General features: G+C 37.2%; 2 pseudogenes; both read right to left on the bottom strand.

The window, feature by feature from the left end:
• LOC107615332 lies at positions 2,272-4,041 on the bottom strand (annotated as a pseudogene).
• On the bottom strand, positions 6,419-11,222 carry LOC107615333 (annotated as a pseudogene).

Raw genomic sequence — 16,367 nt, 5'->3', positions numbered from 1 at the left:
TGAATCTTTGGTTAGCTTAAGATAGTGTGTTAATTAAGTGTGGGAAAACTGTGGGAACATGGGTTAATAAGCGAATGTATCATGTTTCTAATTTATTTGAATATTGGGAATTTGGGAACTTACTCATGAAAAACCTAAAATAGAAAAATAATAGAAAATTCATGTGCATTGATAAGTTATGTTTATTTCTCTAAAAAAAAGAGAGAAAAAAATAAATAAATAAAGGGGACAAAATTACCCCAATATTAAGTTTAATAAAAAATCAATGCACATGTGATAAAAATTAAAGAGAATTTGGTACATGAGTATGGGAATTATACAAAAGTGAGAATTATGGGTAGTTAGGTATGATTTTAAAGTTATATAGAGTATATGTATATTAGGTGAGAGTTTAGGTTAATTAAAGATTCATATTATAGCTCACTTGCCCATACATATATCCTCACCTTTACCTCAGCCCCATCACAACCTTGAAAAGACCTCATGATGTTTGCATTGGTACATTAAATATTTGTTGATTGGTTAGATGAAGAACAAGGTTTAGAAAGCATGACTAGAGAAGAGTAGAGTGAAAAACCCTATACACTTGAGAGATTAGAGTGATATACACTACCAGTGAGGGTTCAATTTTACTTGTCATATAACATATTCCCACTTTACTTCCAAAACCCCCAATTTACAATCTTTATAACCAATAATAAGAACATACTTCCCTGCAATTCCTTGAGAAGACGACCCGAGGTTTAATACTCGGTTATCAATTTAAAAAGGGGTTTGTTACTTGTGACAACCAAAACGTTTGTACGAAGGGATTTCTGTCGGTTTAGAGACTATATCTACAACGCGACTGTTTTTATGACATTCTTTACTGGCAAAAATCCTAACGTCAGACGACGAAGGCGGCATGGGCCGTAGTGGCTGCACGACGGAACAGTTACTGGGTGGCTCCTCCAGCAACGCGTCTCCTCCCTCCTCCTCTCGGTGACAGAGGCGCGATTCATGGCTCTGTGGACGGGACGACCATGGCGGCGCGGATTGGGTAGCAGCAGCAGGTGATGGCGCGAGCAACTCTTCCCTCTCCCTTCCTTCTCTGTTTGGCGGTGCCAAGTTTCCCTTCTACTATCAATGGGTGTGGGATGCGCAGGGAAGAGGGTGAAGTGAGGCTGGAGCTGCTGTGTGTTTTGGTTTGAGGAAAGGGGGAGCATTTGTGTTGCTGCTGCTGGGTTGGGGGAGAATGTAACCGGGTCACGGGGTAGGGTTTCAGGATTAGGATTTCATTTTCAAAAATTAGGGTTAGGGACCTTCTGGTAATTTCACATAAAATTGAGAATAATATAATAATTAAAACCCACATTAAATCCAATACTAATTGCATATAGAAATTACTATTTGCTCACCAATTTTATAAATTATTTTCCATAAAATGCCCAAATCTAAAATTTAGAAATAATATAATTAATTTCTCTATTTTTCAAAATAACAGTATTAATATTTAAAATATTAATTATTTAATCCAAATCATATAGAAATCCTTATTATTTCACAACTACCAACTTTATAATTTAAATATAGAAAATAATCCAATAATTATAAAATTAGATAATAAATCATAACTTGTCTCAAATTCAATAAATCACAACTTGCCTTAATTATCTTTTATAAAATAATCTCTGAAATTAAGGCTATAAATAATTATATGATTTGAGACTTGATCATAATAAGAATTTTCAAAAGTTCTGGGTCTTACATTAGTCCATATAAAATGTTGTGTCACTAATTCACTATATGTTAATCTTATTATTTTAAAAGACTTAAATCATAACGCAAAAAATAAATTTTATAATCTTCCTTAAGGACTAAAGTAATAACATGGAAAGATAAACTTTGTAACTATTTCAAATCAATAGGTTAGGTACTGACAACAATTTTGAGGACGGTGACACTTACATTTTAGTAGTATCTTTTTAAATCATTACCATGCTTAGGTAATATTTATAATAGTTTTGTCCAATGATTTCACTTCCTCTTTGTCACAAACTATGCCGGCATAAATATAAGCATGTGGGGGCTTTGTTCACAAAATTTGGTGTGTCCCGTACTCCCTCATTGTATTATTTATTCCACAACTTGGATGTACCTTTTCTTAATATTTAATAAGAGACATTAGAGAAGAACAAAATAGAAGGAGACATCTTCAATAATAATATATATAAGATATGGCTCCTAATTATATTAAATCACCAATGTACATGTAGTGAGAAAACAAATAAATCAGTGCAACATCATAGTAACAAGGAGCTGTTGCTTCTTGCAGTGTGAGTCACAAATTATGTAGTCAGAAATTAAACCAGTCCACATAACAATGCTTTTAAGGTTCAAAAACTCTGAGAAAAGTAAGTTGGCATATGCAATCCTTGTTGAGTCCATATACATGCCCAATAAAGAGGTACCTAAGAACTCACAACCACATAAAAGACCCTTCTTAACTATAGCACAGTGGATCTGCAACCCTGGAATTACCTGAGAACCCTTACAAGCATCTATCAGGCTTGCAAATGTAATTTCAGATGGCTTGAGCCCCAATGCCAGCATCTCACTAAGAAGATTAATAGTTTCTTTTATATTTTTCAGGGCATATCCTAAAATCATAGCATTCATGGATACCACACTCCATTCAGGCATGCTAGAATAGATTTTTCATGCATCTACAATGGACCAGCATTTAGAATACATGTCAATAAGAGAACTTCCAACAAAAAGGTTTATTTCTAATCCCAACTTAACTGCCAGGCAATGGAACTACAATCCTGCTTCTAATAGCTTAGCATTTTCACAAGCGCTAAGTATGCTTGCCAAAGCTACCTCGTTAGGTACTATGCCATGTAACCTCATTCTGTTGAACATTTTGAAAGCATCAGTTTCCTCTTCTTCCTGCACATATCCAACAATAATGGCAATCCAAGAAATGTTATCTCGAGTTTTCATGTGCTCAAACTGTTTTCTAGGTTCCTTCAAAGCCCTAGTCTTGGCATACATATCCACCAATGCATTGTTCAGAAATAAATTGTTTGTAAAACTTCTCTTGATAACAACTGAATGCACCTAATGACCAATTCCTAAGCTTTCAAAATAAGCACATGAACTCAAAATGCTAGTGAAGGTAAATTCGTCCGGTTCAATGTTACGTCGTGTCATATCAAGGAATAGCTCCATTACATGATTGAAATAACCATTCTGTGCATAAACTCCTAGCATGGCATTCCAAGTGACCATATTTTTCTCAGACATGACATCAAATACTTGCTTTGCAGCATCTAACATTTCGCATTTCCTATACATACTGATCAAAGAACTTCCACATATATACTAGAACCCAAACCTTATTTGATAGCCTCTCCATGGACTAGTAACCCATAATCCAACGCAGCTAAGCTGGAAATCACACTAAGAACACTTGCCAGTGTGGACTTTAAGGACTTTATACCACACTTCCTCATTTCGAGAAAGAACTCAATAGCCTCCTTATGATGGCCCCTCTTAGCATGACCAGAGATCATCGCATTCCATGCCACAACATTGTTAGTGTGCATGTCTTGAAACAATTTACAGGTATCATCCAGCTTAACCAAATTCAGAAGATCATTGAGAACAGTCACAAAAACCACCGGGTCAGGAGAGCAGCCAGCTATCTGCATTTTGTCAAAAACCTGGAGGGCGTCCTGCGGTAGCCTGGCTCGAACATAACCGGAAATCAAAGCCGTCCAAGAAATAGTGTCCAAGTGGACTGCGGTGTCAAATATGGCGCTAGCATGGCGGAGAAAGCTGCATTTGGCATAGAGATCGATAAGAGCACCCTGGCAGAGCGGATTGAACTCAAAACCTGCCTTGATCACGCGGGAGTGAAGCAACCTGCCGAATTCAACATTTCTGAGCTTTGAACAAATAGAGAGAGCTATAGCGAGCATGAATTGGTCAGGCAACTGGCCAAAACGCATCATAGAAACTAAACAACGGAGTGCATTTTGGAATAACCCCTGCCTTGAGTACATGGAAATGATAGAATTATAAGCGAATAAATGTCTCTGACGAGGATGGAGCTGGTGGAAGAGCTTCTGAGCGAAAGGGTCATTGCCGGCAGCAGCGTACAGATCGATGGTGGCACTTGTGAGGAAGCCATCAAAGGAAATGTCGTGTTTGATGGCGTGTGCATGAACAACTTTGGCCATTTCCCCGTCGCCATGGTTGGGAATATTGTCGAACATTTGGTAGTCGTAATGGTGATGGGGATTTGTTTTAGTTTGTTGTAAGCGGAAGAAAATGCGGAGAAGGTCATCGTAGACTTGTGAGATGGAAGGAGGAGAATGGAAAGGGTAGTGCTGAACGGTTAGTGAATAAGGTCTTAAGAATAAGAAATCTTAGACTTGAGGTGCAACTGCAAGACGCATCGACAAACAAACAAAAGTACATTGTTAATGCTTCTATTGCATAGATGTGTATTGCGTGCTATGTAAATGAAAGAAAGAAATTGGGTAAGGGTCCTATTTAAAGAAAACTATTAGCGGCTAATCACATTTTAGTCCATATAAAATGTTGTGTCGCTAATTCACTATATGTTAATCTTATTATTTTAAAAGACTTAAATCATAACGCAAAAGACAAATTTTATAATCTTCCTTAAGGACTAAAGTAATAACATGGAAAGATAAACTTTGTAACTATTTCAAATCAATAGGTTAGGTATTGAGAATAATTTAAGGACTGTGACACTTACATTTCAGTAGTATCTTTTTAAGGAGTATCAAAAAAGGATGATACTAAAATAATTACAATAGAAGTAAAGTTAATCCCCTGTTTTATAGGCGCCAATGCAATTAGAACAATAATTTAGGCTTTAAAAAATATATTGAAAATGTGCATCTAATAACTTCAAAGTTCCACCAGACAATTTAAGCTTTAATTACAATTAATAACTTCAAACCTAAAGGTCAAAGAACTGAAAGAAGGAAGCTACTTCAAATGCAATTAGACCAAAAACTATAAAAAGCTTATAAAATTTATTCATGTTCAGTCTTTCCAAGTCCCACTTAAAATAAAAATTATTCCAATTTCCAAATGCAATTATTAGATAATGTAACCCTATTACAAGTACTTTATAAAATTTTTAATTTTGAGACATTACCATGCTTAGGTAATATTAGTAACAGTTTTGTCCAGTGATTCCACTTCCTCTTTGTGACAAACTCCGCTAGCATAAATATAAGTATATGGGACCTTGTTCACAAAATTTGGTGTGTCCCATACTCCCTTCCTATATTATTCCCCATTCTTAATATTTAATATGAGACATTAGGGAAGAATAAAATAGAAGGAGACATCTTCAATTATATATATATATATATATATATATATATATATATATATCTATATTATTTATTCTTCCCTAATGTCTCATATTAAATATTAAGAATGGGGAATAATATAGGAAGGGAGTATGGGACACACCAAATTTTGTGAACAAGGTCCCATATACTTATATTTATGCTAGCGGAGTTTGTCACAAAGAGGAAGTGGAATCACTGGACAAAACTGTTACTAATATTACCTAAGCATGGTAATGTCTCAAAATTAAAAATTTTATAAAGTACTTGTAATAGGGTTACATTATCTAATAATTGCATTTGGAAATTGGAATAATTTTTATTTTAAGTGGGACTTGGAAAGACTGAACATGAATAAATTTTATAAGCTTTTTATAGTTTTTGGTCTAATTGCATTTGAAGTAGCTTCCTTCTTTCAGTTCTTTGACCTTTAGGTTTGAAGTTATTAATTGTAATTAAAGCTTAAATTGTCTGGTGGAACTTTGAAGTTATTAGATGCACATTTTCAATATATTTTTTAAAGCCTAAATTATTGTTCTAATTGCATTGGCGCCTATAAAACAGGGGATTAACTTTACTTCTATTGTAATTATTTTAGTATCATCCTTTTTTGATACTCCTTAAAAAGATACTACTGAAATGTAAGTGTCACAGTCCTTAAATTATTATATGGCTCCTAATTATATTAAATTACCATGTACATGTAGTGAGAAAACAAATAAATCAGTGCAACATCATAGCAACAAGGAGGTAAGGAACTGTTGCTTCTTGCAGTGTGAGTCACAAATTAATAAGATTCTAACTTATTTTATGTGGATTGTTAAAGTGTTAAAAGTCAAGAAAAATATAGATAGGAATAAAATTAGAGGAGCTTAATCCAGGTAACGTGAGAGCTTACTTTTTATTTATCAGGTTCTAACCAGAAACTTATATTCAAACACGTGAATACGCATAACAAATTGACAACAAATAGTTCATAAGTAATGCAAATAATAATATAATGCTTTCCATTTGCCAGTAAGCAGGAACAATGGAATATATGTACGATTTGTTGTTTGTCAGAATGCAAATCTGAGTTGATTGTTTAATTTTCTCTTACTGTGAAAAATTAAATTTAACCAATAAATAAAATTCTATCATCCTAGAATCTGTTGTCTCTTATGAGTGCTGTCAAATGCTTCAAAGAATGTTAAATTTTAGCATAATTAGGATGTGATATATCATCTGCAACAAATGAGTTTGTCTTTTATCCTACAACAATCCAGCTACACCCAGACATCTTTTGGATTTCTTTCTGTATCATAGTTCTCCTCAAGGATCTAGCTTCATTCCAATGTCTTGATGCAGCGTACATATTAGAAAGCAATACATATGGGAAAGAATTATCAGGTTTTAACTTAATAAGGTTATTAGCTGCTCACTCTCACCTTATGTCATCACCATGAATTCGGCAAGCTCCTAATAAATTGGCCCAAATCATAGCATTCAGTTCGATATTTAGATTGTCGATGAACTCTCCACCTTCTTTAAGATTACCCCAGCGACCAGGAACACCCACAATGCAAGCATAGTGATCAACCATGGGTTCAATGCCATAACAGTTCACCATGAGATAAAAAATTTGACGGCCCTTGATGAGCGGATAATTTATACGCTTTTTGACACTGTTTTTAGTATGTTTTTAGTAGGATCTAGTTACTTTTAGGGATGTTTTCATTAGTTTTTATGTTAAATTCACATTTCTGGACTTTACTATGAGTTTGTGTGTTTTTCTGTGATTTCAGGTATTTTCTGGCTGAAAGTGAGGGACTTGAGCAAAAATCAGATTCAGAGGTTGAAGAAGGACTGCTGATGCTGTTGGATTCTGACCTCCCTGCACTCAAAGTGGATTTTCTGGAGCTACAGAACTCAAAATGGCGCACTTCTAATTGCGTTGGAAAGTAGACATCCAGGGCTTTCCAGCAATATATAATAGTCCATACTTTGGCCAAGAATAGACAACGTAAACTGGCGTTCAACGCCAGCTTTCTGCCCAATTCTGGCGTCCAGCGCCAGAAAAGGATCCAAAACCAGAGTTGAACGCCCAAACTGGCACAAAAGCTGGCGTTCAACTCCAAGAAGGACCTCTACATGTGTAACACTCAAAGTCCAGCCCAAGCACACACCAAGTGGGCCCCGGAAGTGGATTTATGCATCAATTACTTACTCATGTAAACCCTAGTAGCTAGTTTATTATAAATAGGACCTTTTACTATTGTATTAGGCATCTTTTGAACCATCTTTGATCAGTGTAAACCATCTTGGAACGCATTGTTCTTAGACCATGGGGGCTGGCCATCTCGGCCATGCCTGGACCTTTCACTTATGTATTTTCAACGGTAGAGTTTCTACACTCCATAGATTAAGGTGTGGAGCTCTGCTGTTCCTCAAAGATTAATGCAAAGTACTTCTGTTTTCTATTCAATTCATCTTATTTCGCTTCTAAGATATCCATTCGCACCCAAGAACGTGATGAAGGTGATGATTATGTGTGACGCTCATCACCATTCTCCCCTATGAACACGTGCCTGACAAACACTTCCGTTCTACATGAAATAAGCTAGAATGAATATCTCTTAGATATCCTAACCAGAATCTTCGTGGCGCAAGCTAGAATGATGACGGCATTCAAGAATCCGAAAAGTCTAAACCTTGTCTGTGGTATTCCGAGTAGGATTCAATGATTGAATGACTGTGACGAGCTTCAAACTCGCGATTGTTGGGCGTTAGTGACAGACGCAAAAGGAGGGTGAATCCTATTCCAGCATGATCGAGAACCGACAGATGAATAGTCGTGCCGTGACAGGGTGCGTGAGCATATTATTCACTGAGAGGATAAGATGAAGCCATTGACAAGGGTGATTCCTCCAGACGATTAGCCGTGTCGTGACAGGGCATTGGATCATTTTCCCGAGAGATGACCGAAAGTAGCCATTGACAGTGGTGATGTATCACATAAAGCCAGCCATGGAAAGGAGTAAGACTGATTGGATGAAGATAGCAGGAAAGCAGAGGTTCAGAGGAACGAAAAGCATCTCCATTCGCTTATCTGAAATTCCTACCAATGATTTACATAAGTATCTCTATCCCTATTTTATTAATTAATATTCGAAAACACCATTATCAATTTATATCTGCCTGACTGAGATTTGCAAGGTGACCATAGCTTGCTTCATACCAACAATCTCCGTGGGATTCGACCCTTACTCACGTAAGGTATTACTTGGACGACCCAGTGCACTTGCTGGTTAGTTGTATCGAAGTTGTGAACCATGGTATTGGCACCATGTTCTTGGCGCCATTTCCAGGGAAAGAAAGAGCCATGAATTTTACATAATTAAAGTGTAATCACGATTACGCGTACCAAGTTGCTCACGTTGCCAGGGATTCGAGCCTAGATATCACAATTTCGTGCACCAGCCCTCGAAAACCCACCCTACATGGCTGCAAGCAGTGAGCACTCCAAAGAATGTGACATCATCTGGTGTAACACATGAGTGAGCCATCTCATTGAAGACCTTCAGAGCGCTTTCTGCATGACCCCTTTTTTGCAAATCCAACTATCATTGAGTTCCAAGAAATCACATCTTTTTTAGTACCCATTTCTTTAAAAACTTGCACAACACTTTTAACATCCACACATTTAGCATACATATCTATGAGTGCACTGCTGGTTAACTCATCCAAGTCAAAGCCAGTGTGGAATATTAGAGAATGTATATCTTTCCTATCTTGCAATGCCGATAAGAGAGCACAAGCTCGAAGAACTGAAACAAATGTTGCTTGGTCAGGGAAGATACTGTTGTCCCGTATTTCTCGGTATGAATTTATGGCCTCGTGATAGCAATCATTTTGAGTATACCCGAAAATTAAAGCAGTCCACATAACAATGCTTTTAAGGTTCGAAAACTCTGAGAAAAGTAAGTTGGCATCTACAATCCTTTGTGAGTCCATTTACATGCCCAACAAAGAGGTACCTAAGAACTCACTACCACATAAAAGACCACTCTTAACTATAGCACAGTGGATCTGCAACCCTGGAATTTCCTGAGAACCCTTACAAGCATCTATCAGGCTTGAAAATTTAATTTCAGATGGCTTGAGCCCCAATGCCAGCATCTCACTAAGAAGATTAATAGCTTCTTTTATATTTTTCAGAGCATATCTTCAAATCAGAGCATTCATGGATACCACACTCCATTCAGCCATGCTAGAATAGATTTTTCGTGCATCTTCAATGGAACAACATTTAGAATACATGTCAATAAGAGAACTTCCAACAAAAAGTTTATTTCTAATCCCAACTTAATTTCTAAGCAATGGAATTTTAATCCTGCTTCTAATAGCTTAACATTTCCACAAGCGCTAAGGATGCTTGCCAAAGCTACCTCATCAGGTACTATGTCATATAACCTCATTCTGTTGAATATTTTGAAAGCATCAGTTTCCTCTTCTTCCTGCATGTATCCAACAATAATGCCATTCCAAGAAATGTTATCTCGGATTTTCATGCGCTTAAACTGTTTCCTAGCTTCCTTCAAAGCCCAAGCATTGGCATACATCTCTACCAATGCATTGTTCACAAATAAATTGTTTACAAAACTTCTCTTGATAACAACTGAATGCACCTGACGACCAATTTCTAAGCTTTCAAAACAAGCACATGAACTCAAAATGCTAGAGAAAGTAAATTCTTCCGGTTCAATGTTACGTCGTGTCATATCAAATAATAGCTCCATTACATGGTTGAAATAACCATTCTCTGCATAAACTCCCAGCATGGCATTCCAAGTGACCATAGTTTTCTCAGACATGACATCAAATACTTGCTTTGCAGCATCTAACATTTCGCACTTCCCATACATACTGATCAAAGAACTTCTCACATATATACGAGAATCCAAACCTTGTTTGATAGCCTCTCCATGGACTAGTAACCCATAATCCAACGCAGCTAAGCTAGTAATCGCACTAAGAACACTTGCCAGCGTGGACCTTGAGGACTTTATACCACACTTCCTCATTTCGAGAAAGAACTCAATGGCCTCCTTATAATGGCCCCTCTTAGCATGATCAAAGATCATCGCATTCCAAGCCACAACAATGCTAGTGTGCATGTGTCAGAACAATTTACAGGCATCATCCAGCTTACCCAAATTGACAAGAGCATTGAGAACAATCACAAAAATCACCTGGTCAGGAGAGCAGCCAGCTATCTGCATTTTGTCAAACACCTGGAGGGCGTCCAGTGGCAATCCGGCTCGAACATAACCAGAAATCAAAGCCGTCCAAGAAACAGTGTCCAAGTGGACTACGGCGTCAAATATGGCGCTAGCATGGCAGAGAAAGCCGTATTTGGCGTAGAGATCGATAAGAGCACCTTGGTAGAATGGATTGGACTCAAAACCTGCCTTGATCACATAGGAGTGAAGCAGCGTGCCGAATTCAACATTCCTGAGCTTTGAACAAACAGAGAGAGCTATAGCGAGCGTGAATTGGTTAGGCAACTGGCCGAAACGCATCATAGAAACGAAACAACGGAGTGCATTTTGGAATAATCCCTGCCTTGAGTACATGGAAATGATAGAATTATAAGCGGATAAATGTCTCTGACGAGGATGGAGCTGGTGGAAGAGCCTTTGAGCGAAAGGGACATTGCCGGCAGCAGCGTACAGATCAATGGTGGCACTTGTGAGGAAGCCATCAGAGGAAATGTCGTGTTTGATGGCGTGTGCATGAACAACTTTGGCCATTTCCCTGTCGCCGTGGTTGGAAATATTGTCGAACACATGGTAGTCGTGATGGTGATGGAGATTAGTTTTTGTTTGTTGTAAGCGAAAGAAAATGCAGAGAAGGTCGTCGTAGACTTGTGAGATGGAAGGAGGAGAAGGGGAAAGCAAGTGCTGAATGGTGAGTGAATAAGGTCTTAAGAATAAGAAACCTTGGACTTGAGGTGCAACTGCAAGACGCATCAACAAACAAACAAAACCACCTTGGTAATGCTTCTATTGCATAGATGCGTATTGCATGCTGTGAAAATGAAAGAAAGGAAATGGGTAAGGGTCCTATTGAAAAAAGAGTTTGTCTAAAATCAGCTCAAGTATTTTAAGTTTATCTAATGCACCATAAAATTTAACGCATTGGATTAGATTAATAATTGTTCTAATGGTCTAGATTTAATTTATTTATAATTTATTAAAAATTACCATAAAAGATACAAATTTTTTATATTTTAAAATTACCCCCATATAAACTTGAGAACTAAACCTAGCTGCTTGTTGCCTTCTTCCTCTTCGTGATGGCCCTCCACTTCTTCCCCTACCCTCTTTCTCACCAGATACCTTCATGTTTCAATTCAATTTCTCGATTTCATCCAAATTCCTTTGAATTCGTTTCAGACGCGATGCCTCACCACAACAACAACCACCTCTCATCCCTCAAATCCTTCTTCATCCCTTCTTCTTCCGCCCAGAATTGTCCATAATGTCTGGAAAGACATAATCCTAACCCCCTCTCAAAGAGACCCACCTCACCATAAGCACCACCCGTTCGAAGAAATGACCCTTAAGGCTCTCCTCTCAAAAAATGCTGCCGTCATTGGTGACGACGTCATCTCTATTGTTTCTCTTTATAATCATCATCCTGTTCCTCATCGGTTCCTGCAGGTGCCCGCCGTTGAAAGCTCATCCTCCTCCGCAGCTGCTTGGTCCAGGGAACGCAAACAGGTACTTATCCCCTTTTTCAAAATTTTTTTAATAAAGTTTTATTTTTTTATATATTTTTATTTGATGTTTGAAAAATGAAGATTCTTATGTGGTAAGTGAGATTCACTATTCCTGGGAATCTCACTATTGGGGCTCTAATTGTTAAGTTGGAGGGAACAAGAACTAAATTAAAGTTGAGATTTTTCAATCTTATCTCTATAACTTTAAATTACTTGTTGCATAGCTTCTTGAGTTCATCATTCCAGTATCTGATGAATCCATATTTAATGTTATTTATTTGCTCTATTTGGGTGGATTTCATCAACTTTTCTTGCATTTATCCATTGAAATAGCATAGTTTCATGATTTCTTCCTAAATTGTGCTTGAAAGAGAAACATGCTTTTTAGACCTTTTAATTGCTAAATTTTATTTCTTTTAATCCCATTTGGTGCCTTGATGTATTTGTTAAGTGATTTCAGGTTTCCAAGGCAAGTATCGGTTGAAGTAGTGAGGAAAGAGCATTCAAAAGAGGAGAAATCATGAAGAAAATGGAGTTTAGAAGCTGCAGCACGAATGCGTATGCACAGCGATAAGTGCGTACGCACAATTGCAACCTCGTGCAACCATGTGTACGCGTAACTTTTGGTGCGTACACATAATGGGAATTTTGCGCAACCGTGCGTATGCACGGTAGGTCGTGCGTACGCACGAGTGCATGCACGTGAGGTCATTAATTGCAATTTGCTGGGGAAAAATTCTGGGCTTCCAAAGCCTAATCCAACTTATTTCTGAAGTTATTTCAAGCCAAATTGAAGAAGGGTGAAGAATCTGCGTTATTACATATAATTTGCTGAGTTAAATCACATTCCCTTCCATATTTATTGATGAGGATTCGAGTCCAAAGGGAATCTTGGTCTTGGTTAAGTCTCTAGAGAATCTTCATTAAGAAAGCTTTATTCAAAGCATGGAGTGATTTAAAGCCCATGCCTCCCATACTTCTTGGTTTACATAGCAGTTCCCAGCTAATATGGTGCATTTTTCGTTGCTCTCCTACCTCCCCCCAAATAAATTTATGTTGCAATTTTTCAATTTCATTGCATATGCCAGTGGGAATCATGGAATACGTGGCTAGAGAAAGATGAATCCCTTCTCCATTATGTCATCAGACCGGTTGAAGAAATGCTGCAAGACATGAAAGTTTATGAAGCAAAGTTAAATGAAGACTCTTGGAACATCCTGTTTCTTAGACAATACCTTGATGAGGACACCATTAGAAAAATTCAAGCTATCCTCCCCCAACAGACAGTCTCGGACAAGATAGGAAGAAATGAAAGTTCACTCAACATAGAAACTTTTCAGTGGCTAGTGCTTACAAGGCTCTGAAAAATGATGCAGGGATTAAAGATTGGATTTAGAACAGTGTGTGGAAATGGCAAGGCCCCGAAAAGATTAAATGCTTCACTTGGATGGCTACCCACCAAAAATTACTCACAGCACAAAGGAGAGCGCATTTCCTTAGTTTGGACTCTAGCTGCCATCGATGTAAAGGAGTGCCTGAAACTATACAACATGTTTTACGAGATTGCCCAACGACATCCAGGTTATGGGTAAGAATCATACATCACACTCATATCAACTTTTTCTTTAGAGCTCCCTTTGATACTTGGGCTTCGTTGGAACCTCACAACGAATGCTTGAATCGCCACCAACCAAGAAACTTGGAAAACTCAATTCCTTGTTTCATGTTGGTGACTTTGAAAATGGAGGAATAAAGAACTCTTCTCACCACCCTACCAAACATCCCACAATGAACATGTTATAGTTCTGAACCATGCTTATACTATTAAGATAGCTTTCGAAAAATCTGGCCTAACCCCTCAAGGAAGAAGGCACAGAAAAGTCCATGTAGCGTGGAGTTACCCACCTGAAAATTGGATAAAACTTAATATGGACGGTGCAGCATCAACAAATCCGAATGCAGGAGGATGCGGGGGTGTTATTAGGAATGAGCAAGGAAGATGGGTGGCTGGTTTTATGGCCAATCTAGGATGCTGTTCGGCATTTCGGGCAGAAATGTGGGGCATCTATCATGGATTAAAAATTGTTTGGGATCTAGGCTTAAGAAGGATTATAGTGGAGTCAAATTCAACAACAGTAGTCACTATACTTAACAAGAAGGAGGGGTTGCACTCCCATCCTAAACCTCTTGTGAGAAGCATTGCGAACTTGATGCAAAAGAATTGGGAACTAAGAATAGAAAATATATACAGAGAGGGCAACAGATGTGCGCATTGGCTGGCCAAAGAAAGTTTAAAATCACCATCAGGATGTCAGTTTATTGATAGTCCTCTTTATAATCTTAGATTAATCCTAGATGATGATTGTAGAGGGTAACCTTACCTCGACTTGGTTCTATTTTGTAGTTTTCTTTTGGGTTTAGGCCCCGGCATTTTACCAAAAAAAAAATTGAAGAAGGATGAAGGGGGGAGCACTTATGTTTATGTTTTTACATGTTTTAGCTTAGTTTTTCTAGGGAGAGAAGCTCCCCCTTCTCTCTAGAATTTAGGGTTTCTTAGTTTAATTTCTCTTTAATTTCAGCCTTTAATTCTTATTTTAGTATAGTTTTATTTACATTTTCATGTTCTTTTGTCTTTCATCTTAGTTTACTTTGTTAATTTCTCTTTCATGCTACTTTAGTTTCATGAACACTCTTGTTACTTTTAATTTCATTTAATGCAATTTTGATGTTTTATAGTTCTTTAATGCTTATTTGAGTTGTTATTATCATTTTATTGCAATTGGTAGTTATAGATTTTATTTTTAATACAATTTATGATATTTTTTCTTTTATACATGCTAGGTGTTTGATAAAATATCTCTTATAATTTTTGTATAATTTTTCACATTCTTGGCGTGGAATTGGGTAATTAGGTGAACTTGAATTATGGATGTCCATTCTACATTGTGTTAGGATTGTTAGTTGATTTAGTTTCCACTAACGCTAGTCTTTCACTAAGTTAATTAGTGAGTTGATTAAGACTTGTGGATTGAGATCAATTATACCCTTTTGACTAATTCTCGATGTTAGGATTGACTAATTGAGATTAATTCTACACAATTACCATGTTTGTGGTCTATGATTATGATAGAATCTTAAATTCCCATATGTCAGTCAGATACACCATATGTCAGTCAGATACACCCATAGATCATTCACATACACCCAAACCGATTTCATAAGTATTTAATGAGATTAGTTCAAAATGATGTTCAATTCACTCAAACATGGATAAATATACAAGCTCAAGCAATATTACAATGTGTCAATGTCAAGCAATATATACCCAAGGACAAGCAATATTAGAACAGTTGCAACAGTTGAGTATATTAAATTATATGAGTTCAGAAATATACACTGAACAAATTACGCGATATACACCCAACAATCAACCATATACACCCAACACATTACGCCATATACACCCAACAATCAACCATATACACCCATATAAATTACGCTATATACAACTAACAAATTAAGCAATATACAGCGAAAAATCAGTTACGAGAAAAACTAGAACAAGAAGAACAGTAAAATCTAGAACCACTTAGAAGAATAGTAAAATCTAGAGGAACTTAGAAGAAGAGTAAAACCTATAATAAGAAGAACAGTAAAAACAGTAATATGAGATTTAGAACAAGAAGATCAGTAAAACCTAGAAGAACATTAAAACCTAGTTCTTCGATTTCGAAATCAGAAACAGAAATGTGGAAAATCTACAAGATGAGTAAAACAGTAACGTACCTTGAATAATATTTCTTCGTTTTTTCTGGAGATTGTTGATGGAGAGTTCTATCTTTTGTTGATGGTTTCTGCTAATCTTCGCAACGAGTTCGAACATCTCTTCAGTTTGGAATGTTCCTCGAAACTTGACGGTTTGTGTTTTTTTCGAAGGAGAAGAGGAAGAGTGCGCCATAACGAGCGCTTTTTGCGAAGCGTAACCGTTGAGTGACGCGCGTGGGATTGACGATCCATTCAAAGAGAGTGAGTGCGCGTAGATTATTTCTGGGCTGGACCAACTTGTAAGGCTTGTAAACTTTATTTGCTTGTATGTGTAGGACCCCTTTTTAAATTTGGATCCGATTCGATCCGATCTACACATTTGCATATCGAATCTCGAATAAATTCGGATAGATACCTCGAATATGCTGTTCGAATCCCATGAATGAACACCCCTATGACTT

Source organism: Arachis ipaensis, chromosome B09 (genome assembly GCF_000816755.2).
Source record: "Arachis ipaensis cultivar K30076 chromosome B09, Araip1.1, whole genome shotgun sequence".
Lineage (NCBI taxonomy): Eukaryota > Viridiplantae > Streptophyta > Magnoliopsida > Fabales > Fabaceae > Arachis > Arachis ipaensis.
Note: the sequence above shows the minus strand (reverse complement) of the source record. Positions and strands in the feature narration are given on the sequence as shown.